Source organism: Schistocerca piceifrons, chromosome 9 (genome assembly GCF_021461385.2).
Source record: "Schistocerca piceifrons isolate TAMUIC-IGC-003096 chromosome 9, iqSchPice1.1, whole genome shotgun sequence".
Classification (NCBI taxonomy): Eukaryota; Metazoa; Arthropoda; class Insecta; order Orthoptera; family Acrididae; genus Schistocerca; species Schistocerca piceifrons.
The window spans coordinates 204628291-204654404 of record NC_060146.1 but is presented as its reverse complement, the minus strand read 5'-3'; the positions used below and the strand labels follow the sequence as shown (position 1 = coordinate 204654404).

General features: G+C 45.6%; 1 protein-coding gene across 1 annotated transcript in view; it reads left to right on the top strand.

Annotated features, from left to right (window-relative positions):
• LOC124717377 (protein PALS1-like) overlaps positions 1-26114 on the top strand; it is a 550527-nt gene that overhangs the window by 237207 nt on the left and 287206 nt on the right. The gene's annotated exons all lie outside the window — the stretch shown is intronic.

The following is a 26114-nucleotide window of genomic DNA, read 5'->3' as shown; positions in this document are numbered from 1 at the left end:
GCTACAGTGGCATGCCATCAAGATTTAAGTGACTCTGAATGTAGTGTCACAGTTGGCGCACGGGCGATGGGACACAGCATCTCCGAGATGGCGATGAAGTAGGGGTTTTCTCGTACAACCATTTCAGGAGAGTACCGTGAATATCAGGAATCCGGTAAACATCAAATCTCCGACTTCGCTGCGACCCGAGAAAGATACTGCAAGAACGGGACCAACGACGACTGAAGAGAATCTTTCAACTTGACAGAAGTGCAATTATTCCGCACATTTCTGCAGATTTCAATGCTTGGCCATCAACAAGTATCAGTGTGCGAACCACTCAACGAAACACCATGATATGGGCTTTCGCAGCCGAAGGCTCACTCGTGTACCCTTGATGACTGCACGACACAAAGCTTTATGCCTCGCCTGGGCCCTTCAACACGGACATTGGACTGTTGATGACTGGAAACATGTTGCGCGGTCGGACGATTGTCGTTTCAAATTGCATCGAGCGGATGGACGTGTACGGGTATGGAGACAATCTCATGAATCCATGACCCTACATGTCATCAAGGGGCTGTTCGAGTTGGTGGAGGCTCTGTAATGATGGGGGGGGGGGGGGATCTGCAGTTGGAGTGATATGGGGCCCCTGATACGGCTAGATACTACTCTGATAGGTGACACGTACGTAAGCATCCTGTCTGATCACCTGCATCCATTCAAGTCCAACGTACATTCCGGCGGACTTGGATAATTCCAGTAGGGCCATGAAACAACCCACACGACCCGTCCAGAATTGGTACAGAGTGGCTCCAGGAACACTCTTCTAAGTATAAACACGCCCGCTTGCCACCGAACATTATTGAGCATACATGGGATGCCTTGCAACGTGCTCTTCACAAGAGATTTCCACCCCCTTGCCCTTAAGGATCTATGGACAACCCTGCATAACTGATGGTGTCGGTTCCCTCCAGCACTACTTCAGACATTAGTCGAGTCCATGCCACGTCGTGTTCCGGTACTTCAGCGTGTTTACTGCGGCCCTATACGATACCGGGCAGGTGTATCAGTTTCTTTGGCCCTTAAGTGTGTATTGCTAAGAGCAGGAACTGTAATCACCCACGTAATTATGCCGACGAACCGTATAGCAACATAGCGAACAAATGGCACAAAGAAAATATTTGAAATGGAGGTGACGATAGCAGTAATAAGTACGTAGTATTGTAAAATTAGAAACAGTATCGCCTCAGTTTATAGAAAAAAAAATGGTAAACACAGGGTTTTCTACTGCGAGTAACTTGGGGTGAATTTTAAGAATAGTGTTGAAAAAAGAAATTTTTTTCCGTAGGTTAGCCTTTCGGCTCCGAAAGCCCATATCGATGATGTTTCGCTGAATGGTTCGCACGCTGACACTTGTTGATGGCCCAGCACTGAAATCTGCAGAAGTTTGAGGAAGGGTTGCAGTTCTGTCACGTTGCACGGTTCTCTTCAGTCGTCGCTGGTTCCGTTTTCGCAGGATCTTTCTCCGCCGGCAGTGATGTCGGAGATATGATGTTTTAGCGAGTTCCTGATATTCACGGTACAGTCGTAAAATGGTCGCACGGGAAAATCCTCACTTCATCGCTGCCTCGAAGGTGCTGTGTTCCATCGCTCGTGCGCCGACTATTACACCATGTTCAAAGTGACTTAAATCCTGATAACGTGCCACTGTAGCAGTAGTAACCGATCTTAACAACTGCGCCAGACACTTGTTGTCTTATACAGGGGTTGCCGACCGCAGTACCGTATTCTGCCTGTTTACATCGCTCTGTATGTCAATACGCATCCCTATACCAGTTTCACTGGTGGTGCAGTGTACAGACATGCTCATCAGAAAAAGTCTTAAAAGCTTGTAGGGGTTTTGTACTGTAGGTTTTGCTGAGAAAGAATTGTTAAGGAAAAAATAGATATGTTGCTCCGCTTAAGAGTTCACGGCCAAAATGTAATTAATTTTATTGGATTCGTCCATTATGTAATATATTTATAATATATTTGTTTACATAATAGCTCATAGATTACTGATGTCAGCCGGCCGAAGTGGTCGTGCGGTTCTAGGCGCTGCAGTCTGGAACCGCGAGACCGTTCCGGTCGCAGGTTCGAATCCTGCCTCGGGCATGGATGTGTGTGATGTCCTTAGGTTAGTTAGGTTTAACTAGTTCTAAGTTCTAGGGGACTAATGACCTCCGAAGTTGAGTCCCATAGTGCTCAGAACCATTTTGAACTGATGTCACATATGCTGTTGTATGCATGGTATATTTTTTAGGGCCTGAAGATGACGTTGTTACAACGTTGAAACTAGTTGCCAAAATAAAATCGACGCCTTAAACACAGCTGCAGGAATTTCTTCATTTTTATTATAAATTTATACCAGCTGACGTCCCACTGTCCTCCATTTCAACTATGGATGTACGAAGAATTATGAATAGAGTTTCCCAGTTCGGCCGTTGCCCGCGCAAGTTCAAATGGGCGGGCAGAGGCGATGTCGCGAAACATGTTCTTTGAGTGGTTTCCTAAAGTCGAACAACTGAGCGACACAAAAATTGTCCATGGCACGCTAGTAAGGATCGAACCCGAGCCAAAGGGCGAGCAGTCTCGTGCGATATCGTTCACGCCATGAGACGAACTGCCACTAATCGTACCTGAGGCACCATCTTCATTCCCCTACACACGTAACGAGATAAGCGGCCCAATCGTTTGTGTTTACTAAAAGAGGCACAATTTAAGACTGGTGTCCGTTGATCTCCTCACCAAGGTATTGGACACTCCACACGTTGAACGACAACTGTGAAGTGTCCACGCCTGTGGCGAAGAGGTCTGCGGTAACTATTTTGATAAAGTGGTTCTTCTACTAATCACAAACGACTGGATGGTTCGCGTTGTTTCGTGTATAGAGTCCTGAATATGGTGCCAATTAGGCTCCGACACCGGTAGCGTACCAAAATTAGTCCATGAATTCACAGCTGTTGGATGTCTGTTTTTTGCAACTACACTACTGGCCATTAAAATTGCTACACCACGAAGATGACGTGCTACAGACGCGAAATTTAACAGACAGGAAGAAGATGTTGTGATATGCAACAGAGCATTCACACAAGGTTGGCGCCGGTGGCGACACCTACAACGTGCTGACATGAGGAAAGTGTCCAACCGATTTCTCATACACAAACAGCAGTTGACCGCCGTTGCCTGGTGAAACGTTGCTGTGATGCCTCGTGTAAGGAGGAGAAATGCGTACCATCACGTTTCCAACTTTGATGAAGGTCGGATTGTAGCCTATCGCGTTGGCGGTTTATAGTATTGCGACATTGCTGCTCACGTTGGTCGAGATCCAATATGGGTATGGTACCGCGTCATATTGTATAAAACTACTGCTGCTGGAGAAAAATTAGCGTAATTTTCTTGCTGAATGATTTTTTCAAGGTTCCTGATAAAAAGACCTTGCCACTGATACTGGAAGCATTTTTCGCGGCTGCTGGGCGAGGTGTTCTCTTTCAGAATGGCTCACAGCTTCAGTCCTCCAGCAAACACATTATGTAATTCATTCCTGTACGGTAGTGCTCACACTAGTGTTGTTTACGGGCTGCCTACGTCACCAGCCCTAACTGGTCTCCCTTTGATACAACCGAAGCTCTGCCGGCGACCGGGTTTCGAGCACCGTTGTCTACGTCAATATCCCCCCCCCCCCCCCCCCCCAACATAACGTTTTACGACGCACCACAATTCCCGCGCTGGCCTGCAGTAATTGTGTTAACGTTCCATGTCGTCCGCGTAATCAAATATGGCGCTACAAATGTTTCCGTGTCCGCGCAGTCAGCAAATTGACATTGCTCTCCTGTGGGTCGCTTCTCATTTTTTAATCGTCCCGCAATAAATTTGCGAATTTAATTTCGTATTTGGCCGAATAGCGAATAGCATTCCCAGAACTACTCGCTTCAGCATGTGTCGAAACGCCGGCGCCGCACTCCAGTGTATTTCCCGGGCACACTCCAAAGTAATTTCCACATCTTTCCCTCTACACATTCTCTTCAGGCGTAACGCCTGTTATGCTGATGCGGTAGTTTATAAGAAAACGCTTGTGCACCAAGGCACGTTTCACATTTTTAACAAGCCGTTTTCAGTGAATTCATTGAACGTTTTTCGCTACCACACGTTGGTCATGGATTAGAAACAGTTCATCGGAAGTTTTTTTATAATAATATGGAATGGTATTCACGTATTACCAACTAATTCATTAGTGGAAAAAAATGCTTCAAATGGCTCTGAGCACTATGGGACTTAACATCTATGGTCATCAGTCCCCTAGAACTTAGAACTACTTAAACCTAACTAACCAAAGGACATCACCCACATCCATGCCCGAGGCAGGATTCGAACCTGCGACCGTAGTGGTCGCACGGTTCCAGACTGAAGCGCCCAGAACCGCTCGGCCACTCCGGCCGGCTCATTAGTCGAAAACCAAGCAGCTTCCCCTCACGTGAAAAGCCTATTGAAAGCCTCAAATTTATCGTGTAGACACTGAGTTCTCGTAACGCAACACTTACACTGTCAATTTTGCCTGAGTGTCATTTGTTTTTGTAACTATTGCCAATTTCCCGGTTTATGCTTTCACTTGTTTTATATTTGACTATATGTGTTGGTACAAATCTGTGTGTGTGTGTGTGTGTGTGTGTGTGTGTGTGTGTGTGTGTGTTCGTGCGCGCGCGGTAATTTCAGGGAGTCCCAAATTCATATTCTTGAAGAAAGAAAAAAAGAGCCTTACTTCACGAAGCGCGTAGCATGCAACATACGTTGATCTATTGATTATTCATATGATTTTGAGACGCATTGATTTTGGTTTTCGAACATTTTTGAATACGCTCTAAATTATTTCTGAACGAATCATGAGTTGATTTGTGAATGCGTGTATAGTGTATGTGATCTCTCTCCCAGGGGAATCCCCGTCGCATCTGCAAACAAAAAAGTCCCTCAGACAAAACGGGACGAGGCTATACGAAATGAGCCGAATAAACCCGAACGGGTGAGTACCAATTGCTGGTTTTTTTTTTTTATGGGGCTGACTGGGTATGCGAAATCCATAGATAGAGACTACCGGAGTGGAAATAAACGACTAACAAGAATAACAGGCAAGAAAGATTACGTATTATCTTATCGGTGTATGCAAGAAAATGAAAATCTGACTGAAAATTTTTGCCACATCTTCGCACTGCCAAGAGCCAGTTGTACAGTCCCGTGTCAGCATCTGCTCAAGTTGTGTTCTCAAAATGGCGCGGAGAAGAGACAACCAACACCCTGATGCGCGGACGCGTAGATACTGAGGGACAACATATAAAAATATCTGTACATTACGCCCTTTACGCACTATACTGTATACAGGGTGTTACAAAAAGGTACGGCCAAACTTTCAGGAAACATTCCTCACACACAAATAAAGAAAATATGTTATGTGGACATGTGTCCGGAAACGCTTACTTTCCATGTTAGAGCTCATTTTATTACTTCTCTTCAAATCACATTAATCATGAAATGGAAACACAAAGCAACAGAACGTACCAGCGTGACTTCAAACACTTTGTTACAGGAAATGTTCAAAATGTCCTCCGTTAGCGAGGATACATGCATCCACCCTCCGTCGCATGGAATCCCTGATGCGCTGATGCAGCCCTGGAGAACGGCGTATTGTATCACAGCCGTCCACAATACGAGCACGAAGAGTCTCTACATATGGTACCGGGGTTGCGTAGACAAGAGCTTTCAAGTGGCCCCGTAAATGAAAGTCAAGAGGGTTGAGGTCAGGAGAGCGCGGAGGCCATGGAATCGGTGCGCCTCTACCAATCCATCGGTCACCGAATCTGTTGTTCAGAAGCGTACGAACACTTCGACTGAAATGTGCAGGAGCTCCATCGTGCATGAACCACATGTTGTGTCGTACTTGTAAAGGCACATGTTCTAGCAGCACAGGTAGAGTATCCCGTATGCAATCGTGATAACGTGCTCCATTGAGCGTAGGTGGAAGAACATGGGGCCCAATCAAGACATCACCAACAATGCCTGCCCAAACGTTCACAGAAATTCTGTGTTGATGACGTGATTGCACAATTGCGTGCCGATTCTCGTCAGCCCATACATGTTGATTCTGAAAATTTACAATTTGATCACGTTGGAATGAAGCCTCATCCGTAAAGAGAACATTTGCACTGAAATGAGGAGTGACACATTGTTGGATGAACCATTCGCAGAAGCGTACCCGTGGAGCCCAATCAGCTGCTGATAGTGCCTGCACACGCTGTACATGGTACGGAAACAACTGGTTCTCCCGTAGCACTCTCCGTTCAGTGACGTGGTCAACGTTACCTTGTACAGCAGCAACTTCTCTGACGCTGACATTAGGGTTATCGTCAACTGCACGAAGAATTGCCTCGTCCATTGCAGGTGTCCTCGTCGTTCTAGGTCTTCCCCAGTCGCGAGTCATAGGCTGGAATGTTCCGTGCTCCCTAAGAAGCCGATCAATTGCTTCGAACGTCTTCCTGTCGGGACACCTTCGTTCTGGAAATCTGTCACGATACAAACGTACCGCGCCACGGCTATTACCCTGTGCTAATCCATACATCAAATGGGCATCTGCCAATTCCGCTTTTGTAAACATTGCACTGACTGCGAAACCACGTTCGTGATGAACACTAACCTGTTGATGCTACGTACTGATGTGCTCGATGCTAGTACTGTAGAGCAATGAGTCGCATGTCAACACAAGCACCGAAGTCAACATTACCTTCCTTCAATTGGGCCAACTGGCGGTGAATCGAGGAAGTACAGTACATACTGACGAAACGAAAATGAGCTCTAACATGGAAACTAAGCTATTCCGGACACATGTACACATAACATCTTTTCTTTATTTGTGTGTGAGGAATGTTTCCTGAAAGTTTGGCCGTACCTTTGTGTACCAACCTGTATAAAGGGTGTCTCTCGTTAAGAGTCGTGAGGTGCATTTCCTCTGGTGTTTCAGCGGATATTTGCAATTTCGTTTCTGCGTTGTGTAACTAGTCACCCCAAACAACTGCCCCTCGTCACGTGTTTTATGCGACTTCCATTGTCCACAGAAAGCGTCGGTTTGTTTTCCGTTACAAACAAAATGGTTTGTAAGGCGGAATTATGCGTGCCCATTCGATCGTGCGGTCCCAGATTAGTGTAATGCGATATTTGTTTTATCGATACGTATTAAGAAGGAGAGTGAAACACGAAGAATAGCCAGTGCTTCGTGCTGACCGCTACCGGCAAGCACGCAGCGCGACTCAGTCGATACTGGATTGCTGTTTGTTCTTCGTGTTCTACTGTCCCTGATTATACGTATCCATAAAATACACTACCGGACGTTAAAACTGCTACACCAAAAAGAAATACAGATTATAAACGGGTATTCATTGGACAAATATATTATACTAGAACTGATATGTGATTACATTTTCACGCAATTTGGGTGCATAGATCCTGAGAAATCCGTGCCCAGAACAACCACCTGAGGCCGTAATAACGGTCTTGATACGCCTGAGCATTGAGTCAAACAGAGCTTGGATGTCGTGCACAGGTACAGCTGCCCATGCAGCTTCAGCACGATACCACAGTTCATCGAGAGTAGTGACTGGCCTATTGTGACGAGCCAGTTGCTCGGCCACCATTGACCAGACGTTTTCAACTGGTGACAGATGTGGAGAATGTCCTGGCCAGGGCAGCAGTCGAACATTTCCTGTATCCAGAAACGCCCGTACAGGACATGTGACGTGCAGGGATCGAGTGAAGGGTAGAGCCACGGGTCGTAACACATCTGAAATGTAACGTCCACTGTTCGAAGTGCCGTCAATGCGAACAAGAGGTGAGAGAGACGTGTAACCAATGGCACCCCATACCATCACGCCGAGCGATACGCCAGTATGGCGATGACGAATAGACGCTTCCAATCTGCGTTCACCGCGATGTCGCCAAACATGGATGTGACCATCGTGATGCTGTAAACAGAACCTGGATTCATCCAAAAAATGACGTTTTGCCATTCGTGCACCCAGGTTCGTCGTTGAGTACACCATCGCAGGCGCTCCTGTCTATGATGCAGCTTCAAGGGTAACCGCAGCCATGGTCTCCGACCTGATAGTCCATGCTGCTGCAAACGTCGTCGAACTCTTCGTGCAGATGGTTGTTGTCTTGCAAACGTCCCCACCTGTTGACTCAGGGATCGAGACGTGGCTGCATGATCCGTTACAGCCGTGCGGATAAGATGCCTGTCATCTCGACTGCTAGTGATAAGAGGCCGGTGGGATCCAGCACGGCGTTCCGTATTACCCTCCTGAACCCACCAGTTCCATATTCTGCTAACAGTCATTGGATCTCGACCAGCGCGAGAAGCAATGTCGCGATACGATAAACCACAATCGCGGTAGGCTACAATCCGAACTTTATCAAAGTCGGAAACGTGATGGTACGCATTTCTCCTCCTTACACGAGGCATCACAACAACGTTTCACCAGGCAACGCCGGTCAATTGCTGTTTGTGTATGAGAAATCGGTTGGAAACTTTGCTCCTGTCAGCACGTTGTAGGTGTCGCCACCGGTGCCAACCTTATGAGAATGCTCTCAAAAGCTAATCATCTGCATATCACGGCATCTTCTTCCTGCCGGTTAAATTTCGCGTCCGTAGCACGTCATCTTTGTGGTGTAGCAATTTTAATGGCCAGTAGTGTATATACCGCACCATAGTAATCTGGGATCGCCCTACCGAAGGAGAACGCTAAATTGCGCTTTAAACATCATTTTGTTTGTAACGGGAAACAAACCGACGCTTTCCGTAGACAATAGGGGTCGCATAAAACACGTGACGAGCGGCATTTGTTTCGGCTGACTACACAAAAACGAGATTGGAGATATCTGCTGGAACATAAAAGAAAATGCGGCAGACTACTCTCTGTAGAGACGCCGTATATACAAGGTGTATCCGTAAGAGCGAGCAAAAATTTAACAGGATGTAGAGAATGCTCGAGTGAACAGTTTGAGATGGGGAACCTTAGGTCGGAGAAGCCAACTTAAGGACGTGTGGAAGTAATTTTGTCTATCATTACTGTTTTCCATCTTATTTACATCTAAAATGCGTACTTTGATGTTTATTTGCATGTACATTCCTCATTTCCTGTAAGGAAACAAGGAGGAAGAGGCTGATTATTAGGAATCTCTGTCGGCCCATCACGGACACGGAACATCGGCTCGTTAAGAAATTGTCCATGTCAATGAAATTCACCAACAGCGGTGTAACTTAATACGTGATTTTACTTTATTTTGAAGGCTACCAGTTTCAGCATCTCACTGTGCCATCTTCAGGCCCCATATCTATCTATCGCTTGCTCCTTGCCCCGCGATTTCGCAGGGTCGGCCGTGGTTAACCGGATTTGGCATGTTAATGTTAAGGGGTGGCCGGATGCCCTTCCAGCCACCACCCCGTACCACCCAGGAGGGAATTAGCGTACCCCACCTGTCTGCATCTAGTGTAAATTGTGAAATATGTCTGTGAGTCGTGTAACTGAGGCGGGACGTGGGGGACCAGCCCGGTATTCACCTTGTACGATGTGGAAAACCGCCTAAAAACCACATCCAGGCTGGCCGGCACACCGGCCGCCGTCGTTAATCCGCCGGGCGGATTCGATCTGGGGCCGGCGCGCCTACCCGAGTCTAGGAAGCAGCGCGTTAGCGCTCTCGGGTCCTTCAGGCCCCATATGCATCTCTGCAAATAAACGAAAATGTCATATAGTGCCATAGAGCCTTGGTTGTCGTGAATTCAATCGTTACATCTGTTGTGGACTGGCAAGACAGCCCATCCACAATGACGGGTAGCCGAAAGGCACGCGTTAAGCTCACGCAGGATGGCGTGAGGTCTGGAACAGGTAAAGTAATTATACTAGCAAGAAAAGTACGTAGCTACTGGAATACTTAACTTTAATCCATAATTGGTGAACATCGGTCTGATGGTACATGCATCACAAGATAAATAGCAATTGATAATGGCGCCTTGCTAGGTCGTAGCAAATGACGTAGCTGAAGGCTATGCTAGCTATAGTCTCGGCAAATGAGAGAGTAATTTGTCAGTGAACCATCGCTAGCAAAGTCGGCTGTACAACTGGGGCGAGTGCTAGGAAGTCTCTCTAGACCTGCCGTGTGGCGGCGCTCGGTCTGCAATCACTGATAGTGGCGACACGCGGGTCCGACGTATACTAACGGACCGCGGCCGATTTAAAGGCTACCACCTGGCAAGTGTGGTGTCTGGCGGTGACACCACAACATCAGTGCTTCATTCGAAGACTTGAGACCAGTTTTACAGAAAGCAAATAAAGTAACCGTCTGAGCATAGCACAAAAAGTTCTGAAACATGTATGGATAAAACTACACAGCTGTCTTGCATTAGGGCGTATTCCTCATCCAGTAGTACCAGAAACGTTTTATTGGCGCTAATTATAGTGTTACTTTATACAACTCTCTCACCCACCACCAACTCCACCTCCCAAATTACGCATCTTCCACGAGACCTACACCTTTTCTGTGAGTATTTCAGAAATTATTAAAGGTATCTTAAATCCGTCTTTGCAACTAAAAAAAAGCGTATTTTTGTCACCAAATGCGTTTCGTGTAATTTAAGTAAAAGATCATCAGTGGTCTGTAACGAACTATTTCTACAACCTGGCTTGCCTAAATGTTAAAGTAGTTCCCTACAAAAACTAGCGATGTTGCTTACGATGTATTATGTCCGATTTTCGCTCACATTACGAAACGGTGTCTGTCGGTATGTTACTGCAGTGTTCCCTCGTTTGCCAATGTTGATAGTTTTTATAGCGATTTGGTCCACAGTTGTATACTTTCTAGAAATGTTTCATCCTTTTCTCTGAACACCATTTTTTTACATTCTTGTTTGTGTAATGTACATGTGTCAATTTTCACAAACAAGTTATTTCACTGTACAGTTGTATAAGTTGTTCCATGTGGTCATTTTTACCGTACTTGTGTGTAATGTACATGTATCAATTTTCACAAACAAGTTATTTCACTGTACAGTTGTATAAGTTGTTCCATGTGGTCATTTTTACCGTACTTGTATTAACTAAAAGTGGCTGTAAACTGATAACCACATATCATCAGTTGGGAATTCAGAGTATCCCCTGCATTTCTCTTGTTGCTGTGTTAAAATTTGCTTCTTTTGTCAGAACAAAGTTGAGTTTACACCCTGTCACCTAACGAACATCCTAATAAAGTTGCAAAAGAGACAGAACTCTGAAACAGTGGTTTATGAAACGGGAAACATAGCACAAATCAGATCAATAGCTTATGAAATGCAAATTTTCGGTATGAATACAAACGTGTAATTTTTTCACTTACCTTGTTGAAAAGTCACACCAAGTCCGCAGCTCGTGGTCGTGCGGTAGCGTTCTCGCTTCCCCCGGCCGGGTTCCCGGGTTCGATTCCCGGCCGGGTTAGGGATTTTCTCTGCCTCTTGATGACTGGGTGTTGTGTGATGTCCTTAGGTTAGTTAGGTTTAAGTAGTTCTAAGTTCTAGGGGACTGATGACCATAGATGTTAAGTCCCATAGTGCTCAGAGCCATTTTTGAAAAGCCACACCAATCCTCATTTCTTCAGCTACCGATGACACTTAAAAAATTACATCATTACATTGCGAAAGTCAGCAGTTACTCGTGTATCACGATACACGGAGTTCCGCTTGTCCTCCATATTCAAACGACGTTTCTCTTTGTCTGCTGTTATTTACTAAAATCTCGTTTCAGTTCCTCAAACAGTTTTTTAGGTTCAAAATGGTTCAAATGGCTCTGAGTACTATGGGACTTAACATCTGTGGTCGTCAGTCCCCTAGAACTTAGAACTACTTAAACCTAACTAACATAAGAACATCACACACATCCATGCTCAAGGCAGGATTCGAACCTGCGACCGTAGCAGTCGCGCGGTTCCGGACTGTGCGCCTAGAACCGCTAAACCACCGCGGCCGGCAGTTTTTTAGGTATCAGGATTGTTGTGAGTGTTCAATTCTAGCATTATAGCTGGCGTGCGCAATCGCAAATTAGTCTGAACATAACACGAATTTTCTCGAGATCGTTGATAGAGACCTCCTATTTCATATAAAACAGTATATGGTCGAACATGCACGAAACGCAAATTTATACATAATAACTATGTTTGTTACCGAAATGTTAGGCACTTCACCATGTAGATGTCCGCAGCTCGTGGTCTAGTGGCTAGCGTTACTGCCTCTGGTTCACGGGGTCTCGGGTTCGATTCCCGGCCGGTTTGGGGATTTTGTCTGCCCGGGGACGGGTTCTTTGTGTTGTCCTCATCATTTCATCATCATCATCATCATCATTCGTGACAGGGGCTAGATAGGACTGTGTAAAAATTGGGAATTTGTACGGGCGCTGATGACCGCGCAGTTGAGCGCCCCACAAACCAAACATCATCATCATCATCATCATCATCATCATCATCATCGTCACCATGAAGATGACATGTGAAGCTGTAACTGACGTAAAATCCGTTTTTTTACCGAAAAGTTTGTTTAGAAATAACTTTTCTGCTACCAGTCACAATTTTCTTTTATTCATATGTTACACGACGCGTTTCGGGAAAGGATTCCCATTTTCAAGTGTGTGTTCTCTTTGCACTATGCCATTTTTACGTAATATTTTCGATGTGTGAGGTTCTGCTTTGTTTTGTTTACTTTATAATAATACAACAAACGCGCAATTTACAGTTAGTTAACGATTTTTTGTATGTAGTTTGGGACGAAATTGGGAAGCACTTGTACATGTAGTTTTCTTATGATCTATTGGTGCAGACACACACACACACACACACACACACACACACACACACACACTTTAAACATCGCACACAACTTTCAGTGTACGGCGTACTTTGGGAATGACATATAAACAGCCAAAAATTGCCCGTTTTTTATACATTGCAGTAAAGTCAACAAAACGAAGCAGAACCTCACACATCGAAAACTTAACGCAAAAATAGCGTAGTACAAAGAGAAAACACGCTTGAAAATGGGAATCATTTCCGGAAACATGTAAAATACGAATGAAAGATAATCGGCGACTGATACCAGGAAAGTTATTTATAAACGAACACATCGTTTCCACGGTCGCAGGCTTTCAAAAATCCATTTATAATGGACAGAATGAGAACACTGAATAGTTTACTTTGCTTCTTCTGTGTTTTTGCGCCATAGCGGCACCCTCATACCTCGAGCTGGCCCTTCAGAGTAAGCCTGCTGCCCTTATGACACCCGACTTACCTCGTGGCACTCACTCACCGCCACAGCACCGGCGGGGGTCCTGGCAACACCGACTCACAGGAAGGTCTCGGCGCTTGTTGGTGACGTCACGTCAGCTAGGCACTGCGAACGCCAGGTCTGTTGCAGGCAGAAACGGCTGGGCGTGCGTATCACTATAAATCTCTTATTTTTGGACAAAATGTTTGGTAGTGTTTTGGATTCAGCAGTTTTATTTAGATGAAAGATTTTCTTACTATCTTTAAGCTACAAATGAAGATCATAGTTCTGTATTACTGAATCCTGTCGCAACAAACGTAGATCAATATGAGAAGATGCTTTGCCCCATTGCAAGCTTCGGAAATTTTTAATTCAAATAATTATATTTACTTGATCCATTTTGCTATCGAAACTTACCCCAACCCCCTACTATGAACTCGTTTCTTTTATTTATTTATTTATTTTCGTTTGAAATCGTCACTGGAATTGTGAACTAATTTACATGTGTAAATGTCCAACTGTTGCCAGTCATTAGAATACAGTCGTTATCAACGAAAGGAATTCTGAACAGGAAACAAAATAGCTTCATACATCGAAAATACTGCTGAGCTCAAACTTTTTTAAACATGCACATTAGAAAAGATAAATATTCCCCTCTTGCAACTGAAAGGAGAAACTTTATAGTCCGCAGCTCGTGGTCGTGCGGTAGCGTTCTTGCTTCCCGCGCCCGGGTTCCCGGGTTCGATTCCCGGTGGGGTTAGGGATTTTCTCTGCCTCGTGATGACTGGCTGTTGTATGATGTCCTTAGGTTAGTTAGGTTTAAGTAGTTGTAGGTTCTAGGGGACTGATGACCATGGATGTTAAGTCCCATAGTACTCAGAGCCATTTGAACCATTTGAAACTTTATAAGATTAAAAAAAAATTATTTGATAAAACAAGTATCTCTCTTTTGCCTCTTATTCTGTCCCCGATCCCCTCCCTCAACGTGTACAATCGTAAGATATTTCATTAACATTCAGTGCTCCTCACCCCATAGTCAACCAAGATAACTAAATGGTTCAAATGGCTCTGAGAACTATGGGACTCAACTTCTGAGGTCATTAGTCCACTAGAACTTAGAACTAGTTAAACCTAACTAACCTAAGGACATCACATACATCCATGCCCGAGGCAGGATTCGAACCTGCGACCGTAGCAGTCGCGCGGTGCTGGACTGAGCGCCTAGAACCGCTAGACCACCGCGGCCGGCAAGATAACTAAAGAAGAGCACCAATATGTTCACAGTTTCTTGTAAAAGCAACCCAGTACAAACGTAACTTCCTCACATTCACAAATAAGGTAAAGAAGCAAGAATTCTGTTGCTGCTGGCCCGTCAAGTTGTTTTTGCATGTCAGTCCTTAAAACAGGTGGAAATTTAAGTTCAGGAGTACACTATTTGTTAAGAAGTGTAATGAATTGCACAATTAATTGCTTGCAGAAATCTTTCAGAACAATGTGTGTTGGTCAACTACCGCCAATAGTTTCACATTTTCCTGTGTCAGAGACGGAGACATCACCATCACCATTATGAGTATGCCTGCAACAGACCTGGCGTTCGCCGTGCCTAGCTGACGTGACGTTACGAACAAGTGCCGAGGCCTTCGTTTGAGTCGGTGTTGGTATCGTTCGCTGGCCAACGGACAGCGCCACCACGCCACGTGATGATCTCCTGCGAGCACAGAGCCACCTGTCTGCCAAACCGGCGCGTTTCTGGCCGCGCCTGCCTCTCTCTCTCTCTCTCTCTCTCTCTCTCTCTCTCTCTCTCCGTGTGCAGTCTGAACACTTTTTCTTGTAAAATATGTGAAACTGGATCAACATTCTTGCTCAGTTTGCTGGGAAAATCACTTTCTGTAGCACTGTAAACATTTTCTTTGTTTAATTACGAATAATGTGAAGAATACGGAGAACGTTCTCAGACTTACCCTCGAATGACGACTGTGAAGTATATATACTGGATGTGCACGGCCTGCTAATACCAAACGCTGACTGGAAGTATCCTGTTTGACTAGGGGCCCCGTACAGTCTTCCAGGTTGAGAGAAAGTGTTCCGTCAGTGGTGGCGCGGCTATTTGGTAAAACATCCACACCCCGCCTCCGTACGACTCATCGCCAGCCACGGGCGGGTCTTGAACCTGTCCTAGAGAGCGGTGGCGTGTTTCAGCCCGAATTAATGGAGCGCTCTGTTGGTTCAGAGACTGTCTCCGTGCCGGTGCTGACGTACGGCGCGGTAGGGGGTCCACAAAACCTCAGCCGTGGTGGGGATGTTTTGCACTTTTGCAAGGGGAATCAATCAACTTCTACCCGACTCTTAGAGCTGGTGTAGCCTTCTTATTGTGAGAAACTGAAATTCTACTCGAATGTTCGTAAGAATCCCTTGGTTCTTATGCAGGCCTGATATTTTCGTGTTCACTAGTGCAGGTTTGCGACTGTGTTCATAGTTTTTCCCCTTTCATTAACATCGTACTTCGAATTTAGCAGTAACACTTCCCTCCTTCGGTGCTGGACCCAACCAACGATGTGTCTGTCGCTTTGGATCGGTCGGTCTGTCGGTCGGTCTGGGTCTTTCGATTGTCTGGGTCGGTCGGTCTGGGTCTTTCGGTTGTCTGGGTCGGTCGGTCTGGGTCTTTCGATTGTCTGGGTCGGTCGGTCTGGGTCTTTCGGTTGTCTGGGTCGGTCGGTCTGGGTCTTTCGATTGTCTGGGTCGGTCGGTCGGCTGGCCGGCCTGCCTACCTAATAGCCTTTACAAAATATATTACGATAGCGTGCCACACGTTCCCTGACCAATCTTGTATATTTAACTGCTGAGGTGTTTATAACTGACATGATTAATGTGTAACACCGGAAAAACTTCAGACCAAGATTAGTATGGCATGGCTGCCCCACTGGCATCGTGTCGGCATCAGCGACTTGTGAACGTGTACGGTAAGCAGTTTCGAAATGCGATGCTGTAGAAAAACGCTGATTAACTAGATGGTTAGATCGAATGACAAATGAGGAATGGGGGGGGGGGGGAAGATATTTATGGGAAGACCTGAGTGAAAGAAGAGAGCGATATGACACATTCTGAGGAACAGTCAATTTGGTAATGAAAGAAGGGGCAGGGGGAGGGGGGTAAAAATTGTAGACGGAGGCCAAGTGATGAACACAGTAATCAGGTTCAGATGGATGTAAGTTGCAGTAGCTTTTTGGAGATGAAGGGGCTTGCACAGCATAGAGTAGCATGCAGAACTGCATCAAACCATTCTTCAGGAGACTGCAGAAGAGCCTAGCTGAACTGTGTCTTCTCAGAGCAGGTGACGTGTGGGTAGACATCGCTAGATGTGTTGCTGCTAACCGCAGCGGAATAGCAGTGTGGAGCGAAGATAAGAAGCGTGAATACTTAAAAATGTTGAATTCAACAGACGATCAGGATCTGAGACTAGATTATAGAAGGAAATCAGCTCTAGTCAAAGGGAAAGTCAGACAAGTTAAAAGCCGTAGTTGCGGAAGATATATTACTGCTGCTGCTAAGTCCCGCTCAGAACAGTTCTCAGCGGGACTCAGAAGCAGCGTACTCCTGAAGATGGCGTTACATGGCCGAAATATTGAATCAAGTTGATTGCGGGATACGGCAGCGAACCCGGAGAGACTTTCAAAAAATGTCGCTCGTTACTTTCAGTATGGTCCTCGTAGGTGCAGGTGCTTGCTCGGCCCCTAACGATCTCGTCGTCGAATGCACACTAGAGTCTGCCTAACGTCGACTGCCCCCTCTCCGATTTGTCGTGTCTCACGAGTCAGCGGAGGCTCTGGACTCTGACCAGTTTGTACGGACGGAAGGGCTCGCCGGCGCACACCGGGAACTATCGATCTCTCTCTCTCTCTCTCTCTCTCTCCCTTTCTTCCCGTCCCCCCCCCCCTCTGCCTCCAGGAGTGTTAATAACGCCGGCCACCCCTCCCACACTGCAGTGACGCAAAAAATAGCCCTCTGGACACCAGGACGCCGCAGATTCCTGACATCTCCTGCTCCAGGCTCCAGGCCGCTCCAGTTACAGCCACACGCATTGTGTCACCTCAGCCCCCGGCTGCGTACCCTCGGCGACACGACGTTTCCACTGCACTGAGTGTTTTTCCGACAAAGGCACAATCTACCGGCCTGGCAGTCTCGCAGAACCCATCCATACCGAGGCCGATCAAACTTTGCACTTGTATGCGTTTCGTGTTGGCAGCATAACCGGTTAACAAGTGAATAGTGAGAAGCGCGAGGCGACAAGCACGCGCCACGAACCAATCCCAGCGCAGCAAACGCTTCTGGTCGTGACGTCAAAGTCCGCTTTGTTTCGTGTGTACATAAACAACATGCGTTGTTGAAACTTACTGGCAGATTAAAACTGTGTGCCGGACTGAGACTCGAACTCCGTTCGGTTCGAGTCTCGGTCCGGCACACAGTTTTAATCTGCCAGGAAGTTTCATATCAGCGCACACTCCGCGGCAGAGTGAAAATCTCATTCTGGAAACATGCGTTGTTATTGGTTAAGAAGTTGTGCTGCAGTGGTTAGAGGCATGAAAATCGCTGCGGATGTGAGCATGACGAAGCTTTTGTAGACGAAATCGCCATACTGTAATAAGGCTGATACCACATCACTGCCACTTCAACCTCATCGAGTTAATATGGAGTGATGTGAAGACATCAGGAACAACAAGAAGTTCTTTACAGTAAAAGACGTGGAAAAGCTGCTGGTGAAGCTCTTGCAACTGTGGATGTAACCTCCTGGAGAAAAACAGTCGAGCACACTGAAAAACTTATTCGAGCAGCACAGACAATGGAAGCTATCATTAGTGACCATGAATAGCTGATGATTTTTCTTGGTTATGACGACAGTGAGGATGGTTTCGGCGCCGATTCCGACAGCAGTGACGATGGAGACCTGGACGAAATTGCGCCACTGTCGCTGTAAACTGGTAAGTGAAAAGCTACGAATATCGGTTATTTGTTGCATCACTATCATAACAAAACCTAGAGCGAGAAGTTACTGTCTCGGTTATTATTTATTTTGTAAAATGTATACCGTACTGTTTTCAAGATATCGGTCATCATAAAATGCTTATTTCCTGCGTTTCTTGGCTCCGTTATCGAAGGCTTGTGCTTTGTTCCATCTACAGTATTATGCGGTCGTTTTATTTGCTATCATTGTGGTAGTAACTCAAAAACGAATTGTTATTACTTAGCTGATATTTACGAGGTGGAACGGAATATTGTATAGCCTGCTGTATGTATAGAGGGTGCTGCTACTGCATCATCGCCGGCCGTGGTGGTCTAGCGGTTCTAGGCGCTCAGTCCGGAACCGCGCGACTGCTACGGTCGCCGGTTCGAATCCTGCCTCGGGCATGGATGTGTGTGATGTCCTTAGATTAGTTAGGTTTAAGTAGTTCTAAGTTCTAGGGGACTGATGACCACAGATGTTAAGTCCCATAGTGCTCAGAGCCATTTGAACCATTTTACTGCATCATCGAAGTTGCAGTGCAGCCAACCTAACCTGACACAAAGCGAACTGTCAAGTGCAGTGTTTCACCAGCGCCGGTGAATAATGTCGATCATTTTGCGCTCCACAGCTGAGTCTTGTAAAACTAATAAAATAAATCACCACAACTGTATTTGAGATACGTTAATTAGCCACCTTTTTTTTTCTTCCCAAGTGATTATTTTAAGAAGACCACTGTATTTTTAGGGTCCCGCGCCTCACTCTGTAAGAAACTGAACCCTTATAGGACGTTTCTTGTCCATCCGTCTCTCACTTAAAAGATCCCTTTTTCTCAGGAACGTATTAACGTCTATGCTCCGTTTGCGATGTAAAAAATTTTAATCACTTCAGTCAAAAGATACTCGCAAACTCACTCATCAGAACGTTTATAAACTCCCCGTTGACCTAGAGCCATGGAATTTGGCAAGAAACAACGTTTCGCAATACAAGTAAAGGAAAATATCCGAAAGTTTCTTGAAAGGAGGATGTAAGATGAGTATCAACAACAGCAAAATGAGGATAATGGAATGTAGTCGAATTGAGTCGCGTGATGCTGAGGGAATTAGATTAGAAAATGAGACACTTAAAGTAGTAAAGGAGTTTCGTTATTTGGGGAGCAATGATGACGGTCGAAGTAGAGAGGATATATAATGTAGAGTGGCAACGGCAAGGAATGCGTTTCTGAAGAAGAGGAATTTGTTAACATTGAGTATAGATTTAAGTGTCAGGAAGTCGTTTCTGTACGTATTTGTATGGAGTGTAGCCATGTATGGAAGTGAAAGTGGACGATAAATAGTTTGGACAAGATGAGAAAAGAAGCTTTCGAAATGTGGTGGTACAGAAGAATGCTGAAGATTAGATGGGTAGATCACATAACTGATGGGGAGGTACTGAATAGAAGTGGGGAGAAGAGGAGCTGGTGGCACAGCTTGACAAGAAGAAGGGATCGATTGGTAGGACATGTTCTAAGGCATCAAGGGATCACTTATTTGGTATTGGAGGGCAGCGTGCAGGGTAAACATCGTAGAGGGAGACCAAGAGATGAATACACTAAGCAGATTGAGAAGGATGTAGGCTGCAGTAGGTACTGGGAGATGAAGAAGCTTGCACAGGATAGAGTAGCATGGAGAGCTGCATCAAACCAGTCTCAGGACTGAAGACCACAACAACAACATAAAAAATATCTTCTTGCTATTTGAACACACGCTGGTCAACCAGAACATTATGACCACAGAATCTATCGATATGAACCCGTCCAGGCTATTGCAGCGTCACCTGGCAATGAATGATTCCTATTCACCTACACGCATGTTGGGTATAGTATCGGTGGGCGTGCTGCCAATGTGCAGGATGGGTAAGGCGCACGATATGGCTGAGTATGACCGAGGGCAGACTGTGATGGCGCCGAGGTTCGGCATGAGCATTTCAGTAAGTGCGCGACTGGTCGGAGTGCTGCGGTGAGTGTGCTCAACGAGTGGCGAAGCGACGGTGAAATCATGTCCAAACTACAAATTAAGTAAAACCAGTCTCGATCGCGTTTTCAGATTTTTACTCGTTAGCAACCGGTTTCGGCCCTTTCCTCTGACTATCTTCATTCTTTTCCCCGCCATAATGGCTGTTGGCGGCGGCAGATGGAGCGAGAACCGTAGAAATACTTCTACGGATCTCGCTCCATCTGTCGCCACCAGCAGCCATCATGGCGGGGAATTGCCTGAAGATGGTGTGAAGAAAGGGTCGAAACCGGTTGCTAGCGAGTAAAAATCTGAAAACGCGATCGTGACTGTTTTTATTTATCAGGTTACCCTCCATTCAGAGGCTGTTGCACACAGCGACCGTTATTTTAATTTGTAAATAATAGATTTCGGCCATCAGTCGTCATTTGGAATTTTATTCGCAGATCTAGATTTCAGCTAGAAACTAGCCATTCTCAATGCACTATCCTTTTTTGGGCAATGCATGTAATGCCTGTTGGCCTGGCTGTGTACACAGTTCATTGTTTTTATTTGATTTTTAGCATTTTATACCGATCGCTGCTTTGATCCAGTTACAGACTTCGTGGAGTTGGTTCGCCATGCCTCATTACAGGTGTCGGGCATTATAGGCTGGGCAGACTGACAGAACAGGTAGCGAACTGTGATGGAACTATCATCAGACGTATATCCTGGTCCGAGTAGAGGGTGTCTGAACACATGGTGCGCCGAACACTCTTAAAGATTGACCTCCACAGTCGACGACCCATGCATGTGCCAGTGCTCACATCACGACATCGGCAATTACGACTGAAATTGGCACTTGATGGTCGGCACTAGATGGTCGGCACTTGATGGTCGGCACTAGATGGTCGGCACTAGATGGTCGGCACTAGATGGTCGGCACTAGATGGTCGGCACTTGATGGTCGGCACTTGATGGTCGGCACTTGATGGTCGGCACATGATGATCAGCACTGGACATTGGCGCAGTGGCAGAGGTCTCATGGATCTCGCTATATCTTTCATCGTCATGCCGATGGAAGGACGCGGATTCGTAGTCTTCCAGCGAACAGCTCCTTGACAGCTGGGCTACGGGTCGGAGACAAGCTGGCGGCGACTCCATTATGCTCTGGGGAACATTCACGTGGGCGTCCGTGGCTCCAGTGGAGCTCGTACTTGGCACCATGACGGCCAAGGAGTATCGTACACTGGTTGCAGACCACGTACACCCCTTCATGACAGTTTTGTTTCCTACGGCAGTGGCATTTTTCAACAAGATAATGCACCATGTCACAAGGCCAGGCGAATTCCAGTTGTTGTGCTGCCCCCCCAACTCGCCAGATCTGAACCATATCAACCACGTTTGGGATGTGATTGAACTTGGCGTCAGAGCTCATGGTCCCTCTCTCCGGAACCTACGGGAGTTAGGTGACTTGCTTGTGCAGATGTGGTGCCGAGACCCTCCAGCGACCTACCAAGGCCTCATTGCTTCCATGCCACGACGCATCGCCGCTGTTATCCGTGCAGAAGGTGGACGTGCTGGCCACTAGCTAGGTGGTCGTAATGCCCTGGCTGGTCAGTGTACATTGGGATGTGAGTGAACTTTGCGTCAGAGCTCATCGTCCCTCTCACCCGTCAGAACCGTAGTAGACAAACATTAATGCATGCAAAATGTAAGTTGCAGTCTCTTTTTTGGTAGATAAATGACAAATGTTTGGTTAAATCTTTTCTCTTTACATGTGAAAACTGGGGATCCCTGCTCGCTTCTTATTGTATGTCAGAGCTATTCTGAAGAACATCTGTAAAGATTTGGAATTCCTGTTACTGATATCCATAACAGTCAACAATCTTTGATATGTAAGTCTGCAGGCTTTCTTGGCCGTTGTCACTGAAGTTAAAACCTTCTGGGTTGTAAGGTCGCATCACTGTAGTTGTTGTAGTCTTCACTCCAGAGACTGGTTTGATGCAGCTCTCCATGCTACTCAATCCAGTGCAACCTCCTCCATCTCCCAGTACCTACTGCAACCTACATCCTTCTGAATCTGCTTAGTGTATTCATCTCTTGGTCTCCCTCTACGATTGTTACCCTCCAAGCTGCCCTCCAATACTAAATTAGTGATACCTTTACGCCTCAGAATATGTCCCTTCTCCTAGCCAAGTTGTGCCACAAATTTCTCTTCTCCTCAATTCTATTCAATACCTCCTCATTAGTTACGTGATCTACCCATCTAATCTTCAGCAACCTTCTGGGTTGTTAGGCCGCGTCATATTTCCTCTAAAATAATGGAAGTTTCGACCCCTCTGCTGGGATCCTCTTCGCTAACGGTAGTGCCAGCAATAGTGGACACTGCAATATCCTGAAGAAGATCCCAGCAGAGAGGTCGAAACGTCCATTATTTTAGAGGAAATACGACACGGCCTAACAACCCAGAAGATTTTATCTTTGTTATCCTCGATTCCCAGGGGGGATGATAACTAAGTTTGTGCGGAACTCTGAGACAGCAAGTCTTACTCGAACTTGGCCACACTTTTTGCATTGCCCGTTAAAAAAAAAAATTGAAGTTCCCAGAAGATACGGTCGCACGGCAGAGTAACTTCGTACACAACCACACAATCGGCGGGTATGTAGATTTGCGATACTCAGCGGCAGAATGGCCACGAGAGTACCATTAGTGTTGTTCGTGTCTAGTGTTGTTCGTGTCTAGTGTTGTTCATGCCTAGTGTTGTTAAGAGGCGTGTTAGGGTGTAAAGAGGTGTGAACAGCGTCAGATTTTGAGTGATAACTATGAAAGACACAAAAATGCCGTGTGCTCTTGTGAGACTGCGTTATTGTCACGTGACAGAATTTGAAAGGACTGTCATTGCGCGTCTCCATTTGGGCGGCTGTTCGAATCGTGCGACAGCTAGTTTCGTGGGGCATTACGATGCGACAGCTGCCCAATCTGGAGCTGCCCAATCTGGAGTAAGTCAGAGTACCACATCCTGGCACATTAAAACTGTGTGCCGGACAGAGACTCGAACTCGGGACCTTTACCCTTCGCGGGCAAGTGCTCTACCGACTGAGCTACCCAAGCACTACTCACGAACCGTCTTCACAGCTTTACTTCCGCCAGTACCTCGTCTCCTACCTTCCACCAGGAAACATCGCCGTATTGTGGAACGAGCACATCGTAACCACATGTGCGCCTGCTATCCTAGAACAAGTAGTGGACTGGCTGAAACATTCCGTGTCATCGCGTACCACTTGTTGCAGGCCAGCAGCAACCGGAACAGGGAAATCCCGACCCATGCCTCGACTGGCCTTATCACAAGAATACGAATGGCTGCATTTGGAGTGGTGGCGCGACCAGGAACCGTGCGCTGCTGGTGAATGCTGTCCCACTGTGTTCAGCAACGAATCACCGTTCTGCAGTCCCCCGGATGGCCATCACCGGCGAGTATGGCGACATACCTGGAAAATAGTGGCTCGAGAAGTGATCACTTATGAAGAAACAGTCACCATCCCAAAATATGAGTTATTTAAAATTACCGATTTCGGCACGTACAGTAGGCCATCTTCAGATTGATTGCGCTGTAAACATATTTTTTGAGTCAGTCTTCTCACTGGCTTGATGCGGCCCGCCACGAATTTCTCGTCTGTGCCAACCTCTTCATCTAGGAGTAGCACTTGCAACCTACGTCCTCAATTACCTGCTGGATGTATTCCAATTATGTCTTCCTCTACAGTTTTTGCCGTCTACAGCTCTCTCTAGTACCATGGAAGGTATTATATCTCTTAAAAAAATAATGTAACTATTTATTTAGAGGAAACACTCACCTAGTAAATTTGTTTGTCCTTTGATTTATCGTGATATGTTACTGATTTTTAGTGAAGTTAGTTTTTACGTTTAGCTTTCAAAAAAAATACAAAAGAGATATAATAAGCAAAATAATGAATTTCGTAGATTGCCAATTACGTATTAGATCTGGTTTTATCGAGCGCCAGAATCCCTACAAATTACTGTAAATGCAATAGCGTAGTATTACTCAGCTCCAGTTCACTATCACAGAAAATAGACAAGTTTTAATAAAATTATTTCGCTGGATTCCTTCAATTAATCTCACTGAATATTTTTACTGAATTTCTTCCGCTCCGGCTATCAGACATTGTGCTGTGAAAAAATATTTTTAAATGTACCGCGTAATGGCGGCTAATTGTTAACAGTCAGATATCACTGTTACGCGCTCCGCAGCAGCTGGAAACATGGAAAATAATTTTCATTAAATATCTTTTCTTAAGATAAATGTGGCGTAGGTTCTTGAAATAACACACGGAGATCACTTTATACTAATATATTTTTACTAGGACACAGTTTACACCATTAAATATTTGCAATTACGTCACGACAGAAACAAATGCAAGCGCAGCATAATAGCTTGCGTACCTTATTCCAGCTAACACCAGAACGAACAGAACAAAACAGACTCGGCAGAAGAATGAGCATTGCATTGTGTTTTATAATCTTACAAAGATAATAATACTTCTTTTAATTACGTACACATGAACCATGGACCTTGCCGTTGGTGGGGAGGCTTGCGTGCCTCAGCGATACAGATGGCCGTACCGTAGGTGCAACCACAACGGAGGGGTATCTGTTGAGAGGCCAGACAATCGTGTGGTTCCTGAAGAGGGGCAGCAGCCTTTTCAGTAGTTGCAAGGGCAACAGTCTGGATGATTGACTGATCTGGCCTTGTAACAATAACCAAAACGGCCTTGCTGTGCTGGTACTGCGAACGGCTGAAAGCAAGGGGAAACTACAGCCGTAATTTTTCCCGAGGACATGCAGCTTTACTGTATGATTAAATGATGATGGCGTCCTCTTGGGTAAAATATTCCGGAGGTAAAATAGTCCACCATTCGGATCTCCGGGCGGGGACTACTCAAGAGGACGTCGTTATCAGGAGAAAGAAAACTGGCATTCTACGGATCGGAGCGTGGAATGTCAGATCCCTTAATCGGGCAGGTCGGTTAGAAAATTTAAAAAGGGAAATGGATAGGCTAAAGTTAGATATAGTAGGAATTAGTGAAGTTCGGTGGCAGGAGGAACAAGACTTTTGGTCAGGTGATTACAGGGTTATAAATACAAAATCAAATAGGGGTAATGCAGGAGTAGGTTTAATAATGAATAAAAAAATAGGAGTGCGGGTTAGCTACTACAAACAGCATAGTGAACGCATTATTGTGGCCAAGATAGACACAAAGCCCATGCCTACTACAGTAGTACAAGTTTATATGCCAACTAGCTCTGCAGATGATAAAGAAATTGATGAAATGTATGACGAGATAAAATAAATTATTCAGGTAGTGAAGGGAGACGAAAATTTAATAGTCATGGGTGACTGGAATTCGTCAGTAGGAAAAGGGAGAGAGGGAAACATAGTAGGTGAATATGGATTGGGGGAAAGAAATGAAAGAGGAAGCCGCCTTGTAGAATTTTGCACAGAGCATAACTTAATCATAGCTAACACTTGGTTCAAGAATCATAAAAGAAGGTTGTATACCTGGAAGAATCCTGGAGATACTAATAGGTATCAGATAGATTATATAATGGTAAGACAGAGATTTAGGAACCAGGTTTTAAATTGTAAGACATTTCCAGGGGCAGATGTGGATTCTGACCACAATCTATTGGTTATGAACTGCAGATTGAAACTGAAGAAACTGCAAAAAGGTGGGAATTTAAGGAGATGGGACCTGGATAAACTGAAAGAACCAGAGGTTGTAGAGA